Source organism: Onychomys torridus, chromosome 12 (assembly GCF_903995425.1).
Source record: "Onychomys torridus chromosome 12, mOncTor1.1, whole genome shotgun sequence".
Lineage (NCBI taxonomy): Eukaryota > Metazoa > Chordata > Mammalia > Rodentia > Cricetidae > Onychomys > Onychomys torridus.
In genome coordinates this window covers 37,386,184-37,397,702 of record NC_050454.1, presented here as the reverse complement: position 1 = coordinate 37,397,702, position 11,519 = coordinate 37,386,184, and the positions used below count along the sequence as shown (strand labels likewise).

Genomic DNA, 11,519 nt, shown 5'->3' with positions numbered 1-11,519 from the left:
ATTTAAAAATACAATGTGGAGAGAGTAAGAGGAGAGAGGGGCATTTAGTACTTAAGTATGAAAGGTGATATAGATGGGGGAGCAGAAGACCTAGAGAGAAATCCCATCAGCTTTATAAATGAGTTAAAGGCACACCTCTCTCTGTCCAATCCATCCTTACATCTGGCTGAAGGTATAACACGGTCTTCAAACTGTGTTTTAAGAATGACAACCTATAATAAAAGAAAAGCTCACATTAACACGGTGTATTAAAGTGCAAACACAGCTGAAGTAAATGTAGGTTGGCCTGAAGGTTAGTTATTTTAACGACTTTCTGAGCTGGTTAGAAACAAGAGGAAAGAAGAAACTGATTTTTCCTCTTCCCTGTATTAAAATGCATGTCCTAGCTGGGCAGTGGTGGTGCATGCCTGCGATCCCAGCACTCGGGAGGCAGAAGCAGGTGGATCTCTGTGAGTTCAAGGTCAGCCTGGTCTACAGAGCTAGTCCAGGACAGGCTCCAAAGCTACAAAGAAACGCTGTCTCGGAAAACAATAAATAAATAAATGAATGAATGAATGAATGGATGGATGGATGGATGAATAAATAAATAAATAAATAAATAGATAGATAGATAGATAGATAGATAGATAAATAAATAAATAATGCATGTCCTGTTCAGCGACATGTGAGAGCTGAGAAGAGCCCAGCTGGTCTGGGGTATGTGTGCAGAGTTCTTTGTGCTTTTAAAATTGTCTACCTACCTCTGTGTTCTGTGACATGTTGTTGGCTTGAAATTGGACCTGAGGGAAGCACCTAGACATTGGAAAATGGCAGATACCATAAATCAGGGTTTTTTCTTTGTTTTTTGTTGAGAGCCAATTTCTCAGCTACCATTGCTAATAGGGAAAACATAAAGCACAAACTAGAAGATAATGTATTTTCATCCTCTTGTTAATTGTTAAAGATTGTTTGTATTTCTTCTAAGACAAGATCTGATGTAGCCATTGCTAGCCTAAAACTTGCTATGTGGCTGATAATTACCCAGAATGCCTCACTCCCTTGCCTTCACCTCCCTAGTGCAGGGATTACAGGCATGCTCCACTTTGTCTGATTTTTAGATCATTTTTTAAAAGATGCATTATACCAAGATATATCAAAAAGGTTTAATTATTCTTTTTAGGCAGGGTCTTATTATGTAGCCCTGACTGGCCTAGAACTCACTATGCAGACCAGGCTGGCCTCAAACTCACAAAGATCCACCTGCCTCTACCTCTGAAGTGGTTGGATTAAAAGAGTGTGCCACCACATGCAGCTTTTTTATGTGTATTTTTGAGATGGAGTGTGACTATACTGTCCTGGCTGGGCTTAAAGTTACTATCTAGACCAGGTTGGCCTCAAACTCAGAGATTTACCTGCCTCTGACTTCCAAGTGCTGGTATTTTTAGAAGTAAAAACAAACAAACAAAAAAAAATCTTTATATTCTGAAAATAATATTGAACAATATTCAATAAAAAATCACAGTAAGGAAAATATGTACACATAAAAAAGCCTGAGACCTGTATAAACTCAAGCCAAAACGAAATCCAAGCATGGGTGGAGGAGGGGCAGGACAGCATCTGTCTCACCGTAGCTAAAGAGCTCTTGGCGCTTGATAGGAAGAGTCAGTTTTAAGGTGTGGTCCCTGGTTAGTTTACCCCTTCCATTCTCCTGTGCTCCAGTGGAAGGCCATCCATCTGAAAGTAATAGGACTTCATAGGCAAGAAAGAACAAAAGATACAAAACTAAGTAGCCAAGGCAGGGAGAGTACGATGTTGTATATGAGAGGAATGGAGGAAAGATGAATATATGATCAAAACACACTACATGAAATTTTCAAAGAACTAATAAAAACAAGGAAAAAGGGGGAAAAGATGAAGAATCTCATGTATGTGTAAAAGACATCAGCTGTCGGGTGACATAAATATAAATGTTAAGTATCCACAATATATTGTTACAAAATTATCTCGTGCATAAATATGAAGTGCAAACTTTACAAAAGAAAAAATGCAAAGCAACAAAATAATGAAATTCCTTTTTATTATGTATATTTTTTTGTTTTAGATATTATAATTTTGACATGTTCTCCCTTCCCGCGTACCTCACCTTTCTCTCTCTCAATCTCACAGCCCCTTCTTCTTTCATTGTTGTCTGTGTGTGTGCGTGTGCATGTGCATGTGCATGTGCGTGTGCATTTCTAGATACATACATATTTACTGGCTGGTTTTGTGTGTCAACTTGACACAATCCAGAGTCATCAGAGGAAGGAGTCTCAGTTGAGGAAATGCCTTGATGGGATCCAGCTTTAAGGTATTTTCTCAGTTAGTGATCAATAGGGGAGGGCCCAGGCCATGGTGGGTGGTGCCATCCCTGGGCTAGTGGTCCTGGGTTCTATAAGAAGGTGGGCTGAGCAAGCCATGGGAAGCAAGTCTGTTAGCAGCTCCCCTCCATGGCCTCTGTCAGCTCCTGCTTTCAGGTTCCTGCCCTGTTGGAGTTCCTGTCTTGACGTCCTTCAGTGATGAACAGCAATGCTGAAGTGCAAGCTGAGTACACCCTTTCCTCCCCAACCTGTGTTTTAGTCATGGTGTTTCGTTGCAGCAATAGAAACCCTAACTAAAACAACATGCACCTACCTAGTCAGTATAATGTTACTTGTATGTATGTATTTTCTGGGCTGACCATTTGGTATTGGATAGAAAATGGTGTGCTCTTCCCTAAGGAAAACTATTTCTCAGGCTCCCAGCATTGTTTACATTGCAATTGCCTGTAGTTCTTTTTCTAGTGTTGAGGTATCCTGAACCTCGCCCTTCCATGTTAGCATGTCTATCAAAGTTGTCCTACTTCGGGTCTTCTTTAGGTAGCCATATTGTCGAGGCCTCATGGGAATAGCTTCTGACATTTCAAAGAGACATAGTCTCACAGCAAACTCCCCAGTTTTCTGGCTCTAACAATCTTTCCACCACTTCTTCTACAATGACCCCTTAGCCTTAAGTGCAGGAGTTGTGCTGAGTATGCATCAGTTGGGATTGGGCTCCACAATTCTGCATTTTTATGGGTTATGGTTTCCATCTGTAATGGTCTCCATCTGTTGCAAAGATATGATGAGGGGTGAGAACTATACTTATCTCTCAGGGTAAGGATAAATATTTAGAATGTAATTAGGGATTATGCTAGTTTAGTAAAGTAGTGGTTGTAGGTTTTTCTCTAAGATCCACAACTTCACTGGCCCTGGGTACTTGGCAAGCTTTGCAGTACCAGGCATGATGTCCTTCTTGTTAGAAACATTGGTTACTGCCAAGGTATATGTACCATTATTGCACCTGTAGGGTTATCATGTTGTGCTGGTCACTCTTCTGTATTTGACTCCCTCCTCCTCTCTAGTTAAAGCTCTCCCCTATTTTTTCAATTTCTCCATTCAGGTCACTTGTACCTTGCTATTCTCCTATCTATCAAAACGGCAAAATTTTAATGTGAGCTACAGTGTTTGAGATTGGCATGAAGCTTCTTATCCACTATTAGACACTGTTCATATGAAACAGAATAATACTTAAAACTTTAAATCAGTGTTTTTAATTATTTTCAGTTCTACTTCTAGGAATTTGCCTTAGAGACTTGCATGTTTTCATAGAAATAAGCAGATGTGCATGACCATTGTAGTATCGCTTGTCTACTAGCTATACATGAAGCAAAGCAGAAAGTCATAATTGCACTATTGACTCAGAGAATTCACCTACCTCAGCCATGAAGAGCAGGCTGTAGCTGGCATGTGGCAGAAGCTGGTGCAAAAAGGTCCAATTCCAGTCTGACTCACTCACAGGTTGCCAAGTTGCAGATGTTAAGTCTCACCCCTCATCAGACCTTTCAATATGACTATTGGAGAATCCCCATAGCCCCCTGACTATTGTCTACCAAAGTGAAGGATCTCAGAGAGAGTAAGGCAGAGGCTGCCAGGCTTCCACTGGCCAGTTCTCCAGCTAAATGCTAACATTTCCACAGCAGCTTCCCACATCGGTCAGCCAAACACCACCAAAGAACGGGATAGATAAGAAAGCAGGTACTACGACATAAGACTTTTTAGAGGTAATTTTTTGTACCTGTCTATCACAGTTTGGAAAGAGGAGGAGGGTAGTAGCAGAAAGAGTGCCCTGATGCCCATTGATGATATATCAGTTAAATAAATGTTTACTTTCTGTAAAATGTTGTAGAACCTTTAAAAGCAAACAACCTGTATATATTATTACAGAAAATGCCCAAAATATAAAGTACATGAAATGCATATTTGTAGGATTCCTTCAGAGTTTTTATTAAAACAGATATTTGGAATAGTTGTATGAGAAAGAGTGAGAAAGTTCTGGAACACATTTATGGACATTTATCACTGTGAGGTGGAGCCAGGGGAGGTAAATATTGGGGGCATGTAAACATTTTATTTTATTATATATTTATACCAGTAACATTTTTAAAAAAATGTTTCAATTCAAATACACTTGGGAATGTGTGCCCTAAATTTCATGTTACTGATCATTTCCTAAAGTTAATGTCATTTAGCAGATGAACTTAGGGAGCTTACTGTGTAAAGAGGATCCCCTTCTTCTGAATGGATGAATGGGTTCCTGTGGGAATGTCATCTTTGTTATAGAATGGACTAATTATCGTGCATGCACTGTCTTGCACTGGGATGGCCTGCACTGTCTCAGGACTGCAGAGCATCAGCACCAGCAACCAAGTCCCTCTGCCTGGTTTTGCTTGACTTTGTATTCTGTAGGGAATACATTTCTTTTCTTTATAAAGTATCCAGTGCATGTGTTCTATTTTAGCAATCAAACTGGACCAAGACAAGTAACCCTTTCAACACTAAGAGCTGATGATTCTAATCCAGTGATTCTCCACCCTCCTAGTGTTGCGGCCCTTTAGTACAGTTCCTCATGTTGTGATGACCCCAAACGTAAACTTTTTTTCATTGCTACTTCATAACTGTGATTTTGCTATTGTTATAAATTTTAATGTAAATAGCTAATATGCAGGATATCTGATATGCCACCCATGTGAAAGGGTTGTTCGACCCCCAAAGGGGTCACAACCCCCGGCTTGAGAACTGCTGCCCTGAACAAAGGGGATAAGGATAGGTCTAACTGAGTCAAAGTTTCTGATTACAGAAAACCAAGCTGAGACCTTTACCTGAAACTGTGGGTTTGAATGATGACAGCAAACACTTATTACGGGCCTGGCCTGTGCCGAGCTTTATACATGTGTTAACAGAACGATGCTTTCTTCCACTCTATCAAGGTACTTGCCATTTATGTGGGATTCTAACCTCAAAATCTGGCCTCTCAGTCCATACTTTCCTGTTCTCTGTGAATTTTAGGATCAATGTAGTGTCTTAGTTACAAACACAAGCCCCTACCAGTGATGAAGGGTTTGGCTCTAACACTGCAGGTTAATAAGTAAGTGGATGCAGGAAGTGGTTGGCTGCATCATAGTGAGTTTCTATCCATAGTTGTATAGCTGTGTCAAGTCACATGTCCATCCTTTCCAAAAACTCAATGCCAGCAAGACCTTGATGTTATTAACATTCCTTATTCTGAAGCTCTGTAAGTCATATTAATCTGTTTTTTATTTAATATGAAAAAGACAAAGAAGACAATGATGGAGGATTCATAGAATACAACTGCTCCAGCCCTTCTCTCTTGTATCCATTACTATAGAATTCTTTTCCCAGAACACCAACCACAAGACATTGCAGGTCATAGTTGGGGCCTAGGAATGACTGAGATGTGAGGGGGGGTCTTGGTTCCTACTGAGCTGTCCTTCCTCAGTGACTCAGAGTGAACCTTAGATACAGCCTCTTTCCAGCCAACATTTGGCTGAAAGATGTTGAGTACACACTCCACTCCTCCCACTTCTTGCTTCAGTGGGGATAGCTCCCCACTAGGATTACTTCAGATTATGAAGAGGGCAACATGTGGTTTCAGAATAACACCTGGTAAGTCGCTCCTCAGTGTGTTATCTTCAGAATTAGCCAATAGGAGGCAAAGTAGAAGCCAGGCATAGTGGTGTACGCCTGTAATCCCAGCACTCGGGAGCCAGGTGGATTTCCAACTTTGAGGTCATCCTGATCTGCAAGAGTGGGTTCCAGTATAGCCAGAGCTGTACACAGAGAAACCCTGTCTTGAAATGAGCCCCCTCCACCACCAATAAGAGGCAAAGTAGACCATTTACATATACATGTAAATTTACAGCAAGATTAAATCATGTTACCAAATGTCATGGGAAAGTCAGATGAGAGAGATATCAAATACACCTGGGTTTAAAGGGGGGGGGGTGAGTTGTTCTAGGTAGGGGAACCTGGGGCCACTGGGGTAGGGTTTCAGGGTAAGAGACAGAAAACTGCCTCTTTTGTGCCCCTTTGATGTGGGCAAGTTTCCCTTGCTGCCCCTGGTATAAAGCTCTCGGCTCCGGACTTCAGTTTGTACTTGACCACAAAGAAAGAACAAAGAAAATGAAAAGCCAAGCAACAGATGTGAAGCCAACACAGAATAAAATATCTCAGGCTCTGTGTAGAAGATAAGATGTTATTTCCTTCCAAAGTAAAATGTGTATATCTATAAACACGTATCTAATATTTTGATTATGTATCAATACCCATCACTAAGTTGTTCTGTACTTTTTCAGCTGTGTTCTTCAGGATACTCAAACTTTTGACTTAAAAATCTTTATGGCTTGATGTTTGATGATCAGAGAATATAAAAAGCACCTCCTGGTGCTTCTGTGAATCTGAAGCATCTTCATGCATTTCATCTGGAAGGGGAATGGAAAGAACTGAGCTCTTCTCTCTACATAAGCTCACCTCTATGTTGGCTTCCTATCTTTAAAGTGCCAACCAATCACATGATCTCCTCCAGGTCAAATATCTGCTTATCGGTTTTAATGTCTTCAGTATGTCTGTCACTGATTAGCATCTTAGCATCCACACAGCTCTCGCCCACAGCATGTGTGGCCACTCACAGCCCTTTTTTAAATTTTAGCATGGGTGCTGAGGATTCAAACTTGTCAGTTTACAGAACATTTCCCCCCGGCATGCTATTTCATTAACTTCTCACGGGAATTTCTGGAAGCACACATTTTTCACACACGTTAACTTGAGAGTAGAGTCTCCTTGAAATCGCAGCTGTGAGTGGCCTGCAATCTAGTCTCAGAGGGTCTGAGAACACAATAAAAGTGTTCAGAAGTTACCATTCTGTATTTAAGGTGGGGGAAGGAGACAACACAGAGTTACGTTGGGATCTCTCTGCCTGTGAAGTCTCCCCATTTTGCCACCTCCTCAGTTTATTTTATCTTTGTTTTGGCTTTCCTTTTTGAAAAGTAACCTAAGAAGCTTTCCTCTGCATGGGAGCAAGACATGTAATGAAAGATGAATTGTGCTCTTCCTGTCAGAGCAGACACCCTGCTCACTCTGGACCACTCGGTCCTGAGAAGCTTCAGGAAGGATCCGTATTTCTCTGCTCCTGTGGGGAGCTCTTCAGAGCAACACCCCTTGTCCAGGCTTGATGGGAGGAAGCAGATCTAATTCCTACTGCAAAACCCTTCAGCAGAAACAATTCATCAGAGTCTGTCATCAGGAAAGGAACATTATCAAGAGCTCAGTTTGGGAAGGAGGGAGACAGGGCCACTGGAGAAGAGCCCCTTGAACTAGCAATGTGGCCCAAGGTCTATTCAGAGACATCCACTGCCCACCAGGAGGCTAAAGCTTCACTTAGCCTGGGAAGTACGAGCTTATGGCTTGGTGTTCTAGAACCCTGGGCCTCTGTAGTGTTAAGTTTGAGGGAAAAGGGACTACAGTGAAAAATGGGACACTTCCTGAAGGAAAGAAAAGGGACAGAGGCTAGTGACACACTCTATTCTAACAAAATTTTATGAGTGGGGCACTATTGGTGAAATTATTAAGGCCACTCCACGTAGTTAAAAGGGAGGTTTATTTTGTGGGGTAACTTACAAATGAAGGGGTAGGTTGCAGGGTCTGGCAAAGGTATAGGACAGTCTGGCGGTGTTCTCTGGAGAACTCTGCTCGGTCTACCTCCAGCGTCCAGCGTCCCGGAACCAAGAGAGCGACCTCATCCTCATCCTCTGTCTTCCGCTCCCTCCTCTGCCCCGCCTTGTGGGTGTGATCATTACTGAAGCCTCAATGGGGGTTGGAACTTCCAGGCCAATGCTGGGATGGCTATCCACTACAGGGCACAGTGCCCAGATTTGTCATCAAATGCTCATTGTTGTAGATGCAAAAGGCGTGAATGTATTGTTTTGTTTTGCTTATTGTTTGTTTGCTTGTTTTCCTGGTTTGTTTTGTTTGAGACTGGGTCTCATGAAGCCCAGGCCGGCCTTGAACTTGCTATGTACCTGAGGCTGGCCATTGAACATCTGATTCTCTCGCCTTTACCTTCAGAATGCTGAAACTGAAGACATGTACCACTGTACCTGATTTTATTCTGTGCTGGAGATCAAACCCAGGGCTTCATGAGTATTGTGTGAGTACTCTGTCAAGAGCTACATCCATAGCAGCTGCAAGACTCTAGTGTATTTTTTTAAAGTTTGCTTGTGTGCCTGAGAGGTAGGCAGCACGTGTTGGGGTTTACACATGCAGCAGCTAGAGGAGGAGGTTGGGTGGACTGTCCTGTTAGTTCCTGCCTTATTTCTCTGAGACAGGACCATTCGTTGAACCTGGAGAGTGGTCCAATCACTCTTCTGGTTCTTCCCCCCTAGCCTGTTTTAATGTAGGTGCTAGAGATTCAAACTCAGGTCTCAGTGTTTATACCAAAACATTTTCCCTACTGAACCATCTTCCCGGGCCTGCAAGGGTGGTTGTGAAAGAGATTCACATCCTCATCTGTGGACCTTGAGGAAAGCAGTTTGACTTTAGAAATCATCTAGCTAGTGGAAACTCTAAATTAAACAGGACTGTCTGTTGTTAGAGTTTTCCAGCAAAGGGGGAAGTGCTATGGGATGGTCTGTATGTCAAATGTGTTGCTCTGATTGGTTAAAATAAATAAAGTGCTGATTGGCCAGTAGCCAGGCAGGAACGATAGGGTAGGCGGGAGAAGGAGGAGGAGAATTATGGGAAGTGGAAGGCTGGGGAGGGAGATGACAAGAAAGATGTAAGGCACCGGTAAGCCACGAGCCATGTGGCAATTTATAGATTAAGAGAAATGGGTTAATTTAAGATAGAAGAAGTAGATAACAAGAAGCCTGCCACGGCCATACAGTTTGTAAGCAATATAAGTTTCTATATGTTTACTTGGTTGGGTCTGAGCATCTATGGGCCTGGCAAGTGAGAGAAATTTGTCCTGACTGTGAGCCAGGCAGGAAAACTCTAACTACAACTGTTCTTCCCACACACGAGGGAATCTGCCGGGAAACACAATGGCAGACATGGAAATTGCCGTCTTCCATCCACATGTGAGCCAATTCCTTCATACTGGTCTTGTTCTCAGCATGCACACTGCATGTCTTGTGGGTTCTGCTTCTCTGGAGAATCCTAACAGGAGTAGGTTGTGACCATCCGTGTATAAAGAGATGAACTGTAGCTGCTCAGCAGGACAGCAAGGATCTGGCCCAGTCAAATTTGTGGCCTGGGCGTCTGGATACTGGCCTCACTCTTCATCAGGACCCGCTTCTAGCTCCCTTTGCTGGCTCTCGTGTCTAACTAAATTCCTTCCATTGTATTTCATGCTCTATCATATGTCATCACAATTCTTTTAAGGGGACAAATTAAGAATCTCAACAAATGGATTCTTATCAACTGAAGAAGTTATATAACCTATATTTTAACTTTCAACATTCAAGGAAGGGGCATGGAGATTACACAAATTTTATATATATATTAGAAATCCCAGTATGTATGTAAGGGAAAACAGTTTTTTAATAAAACAGAGAATCTTGGGATTAATCTATGGGATTAAACATCAAACCACAAAGGGGTAAGACACGGGTTGGGGATTTAGCTCAGTGGTAGAGCGCTTGCCTAGCAAGCACAAGGCCCTGGGTTCGATCCTCAGCTCAAGAAAAAAAAATCACTATAGAAAAAAAAAAAATGAAGCTTTGGTCACGTGTATTATCCCAGCACTTGGGAGGACGAGGCAGGAGGATTGTAATAAGTGCAAGGCAAGCCTGTGAGTACTAGGTTAGTGTGGCTATAGAGTGAGACTTTATCTTAAAATAGTAATAATAATAATAAATACTTGAAATTAAAAGTTGATTTGCATGCAGGAAAGGGAAAATGAATTTTGCTTGGGCATCCCTACCTGAAGTTTGTAAGTGCTATGTAAGCAATATATTTTCTGATGGAAGCAAATTGAAGCGTTCGAGGGTGCAGATGTTGTGAGCATAGTAAACATGATGTTCTGCTGTCTCTGTATTTGCCTCTTACTCTAAATTACTTTTCTGTGCTAACAAAAATTCCGGTACTGTTTTATGCTTGTCAGTACGAGAAAGAAGCAAAGGATATTTCTAGCTGTGTAAAGGATTTCAGAAAAACACTCACCAAAAAAATTGAGGAACAAATACTGGTGAGCTCAGAATGTCACCACAAGGCTAGAGAAAGAAAGAGGACTCCACCCTGCCTGCCCACATAAGACCCTGGCCAAAGCAAAAACCAAACCATGAAGCAACATGCAGAGCAGGCTCAAAGATCTCAAGAGGAAACAGTTATCTTGTGGCCCATTTGCCCTACACAGAAAGTGTCCTTCAATCTCCTATACTCATCTATGCTGCATCTCACACAAATGAGACCATGAAGTAATGGAGTAGAGTGAGCGACAGGCCACATATTGTGACTTCTCAGTAAATGGGATACGTCTCCTCTGTGTGCCAGACTGGCTCATTCCTTCTGTTGGATTTCTTCTAATCTGGAAGGCACGGAAGAGGAGCTGGGAAGGGTGTTTCCTTTCATTTCCCTCTTCTGCTGATGGCCAAGAAAAGGACGTGGAGGTTTTTGAAACTATTTAGATAGCATCTCTTTCAATTTGTCATAAAAATATATTTTGAGAAAGACATGGGGTGGACTTGTAAGAGCCAGAATATGCTTCTTCCAATTCCCTTCTACAGAAACACAGCTGTGGTGGGTCATGCATGTGTGAGGTGCCTCCATGGCTGAGCCAGAGGGCTTCAGTGCTGAGGAAACATAACCCCAGGAAGAGTGGTCAGGTTTTCCAACAGTTGTTGTTTTCAGTGTACCCCTAAACTCAGTAGTGAAGCATTTCAAGAGGTCACACATCTCTTATCACTCAGTACCCACCCTCAGAGATACGCTTCCCACGTCCTTTGCGGTACACAGAAGCTGTGATTTACCAGGTCGAATTTTATGAACAGAAGTTGCATTCAAAAGCAAAGGTTTAAAAAAAAATGTGGAACTGCAAAAGATCCTTAGAACTTGTAATTCTTTCCTCTGAAAATGTCTGACTGCCTAAAACTACTTGGGAGATAATTCGTGTTAAATGAATCCCAGCCGTCA

The 11,519-nt window shown here is 42.1% G+C and overlaps 1 long non-coding RNA gene across 1 annotated transcript; it reads right to left on the bottom strand.

The window, feature by feature from the left end:
- Positions 1-740: 740 nt before the first annotated feature.
- On the bottom strand, positions 741-8,034 carry LOC118594297. The gene is made up of 3 exons (XR_004946335.1): positions 8,010-8,034; positions 1,606-1,713; positions 741-792 (listed from the first exon to the last, which is right to left on the bottom strand). It is a non-coding gene; the product is annotated as an uncharacterized LOC118594297 (long non-coding RNA).
- Positions 8,035-11,519: the final 3,485 nt, after the last annotated feature.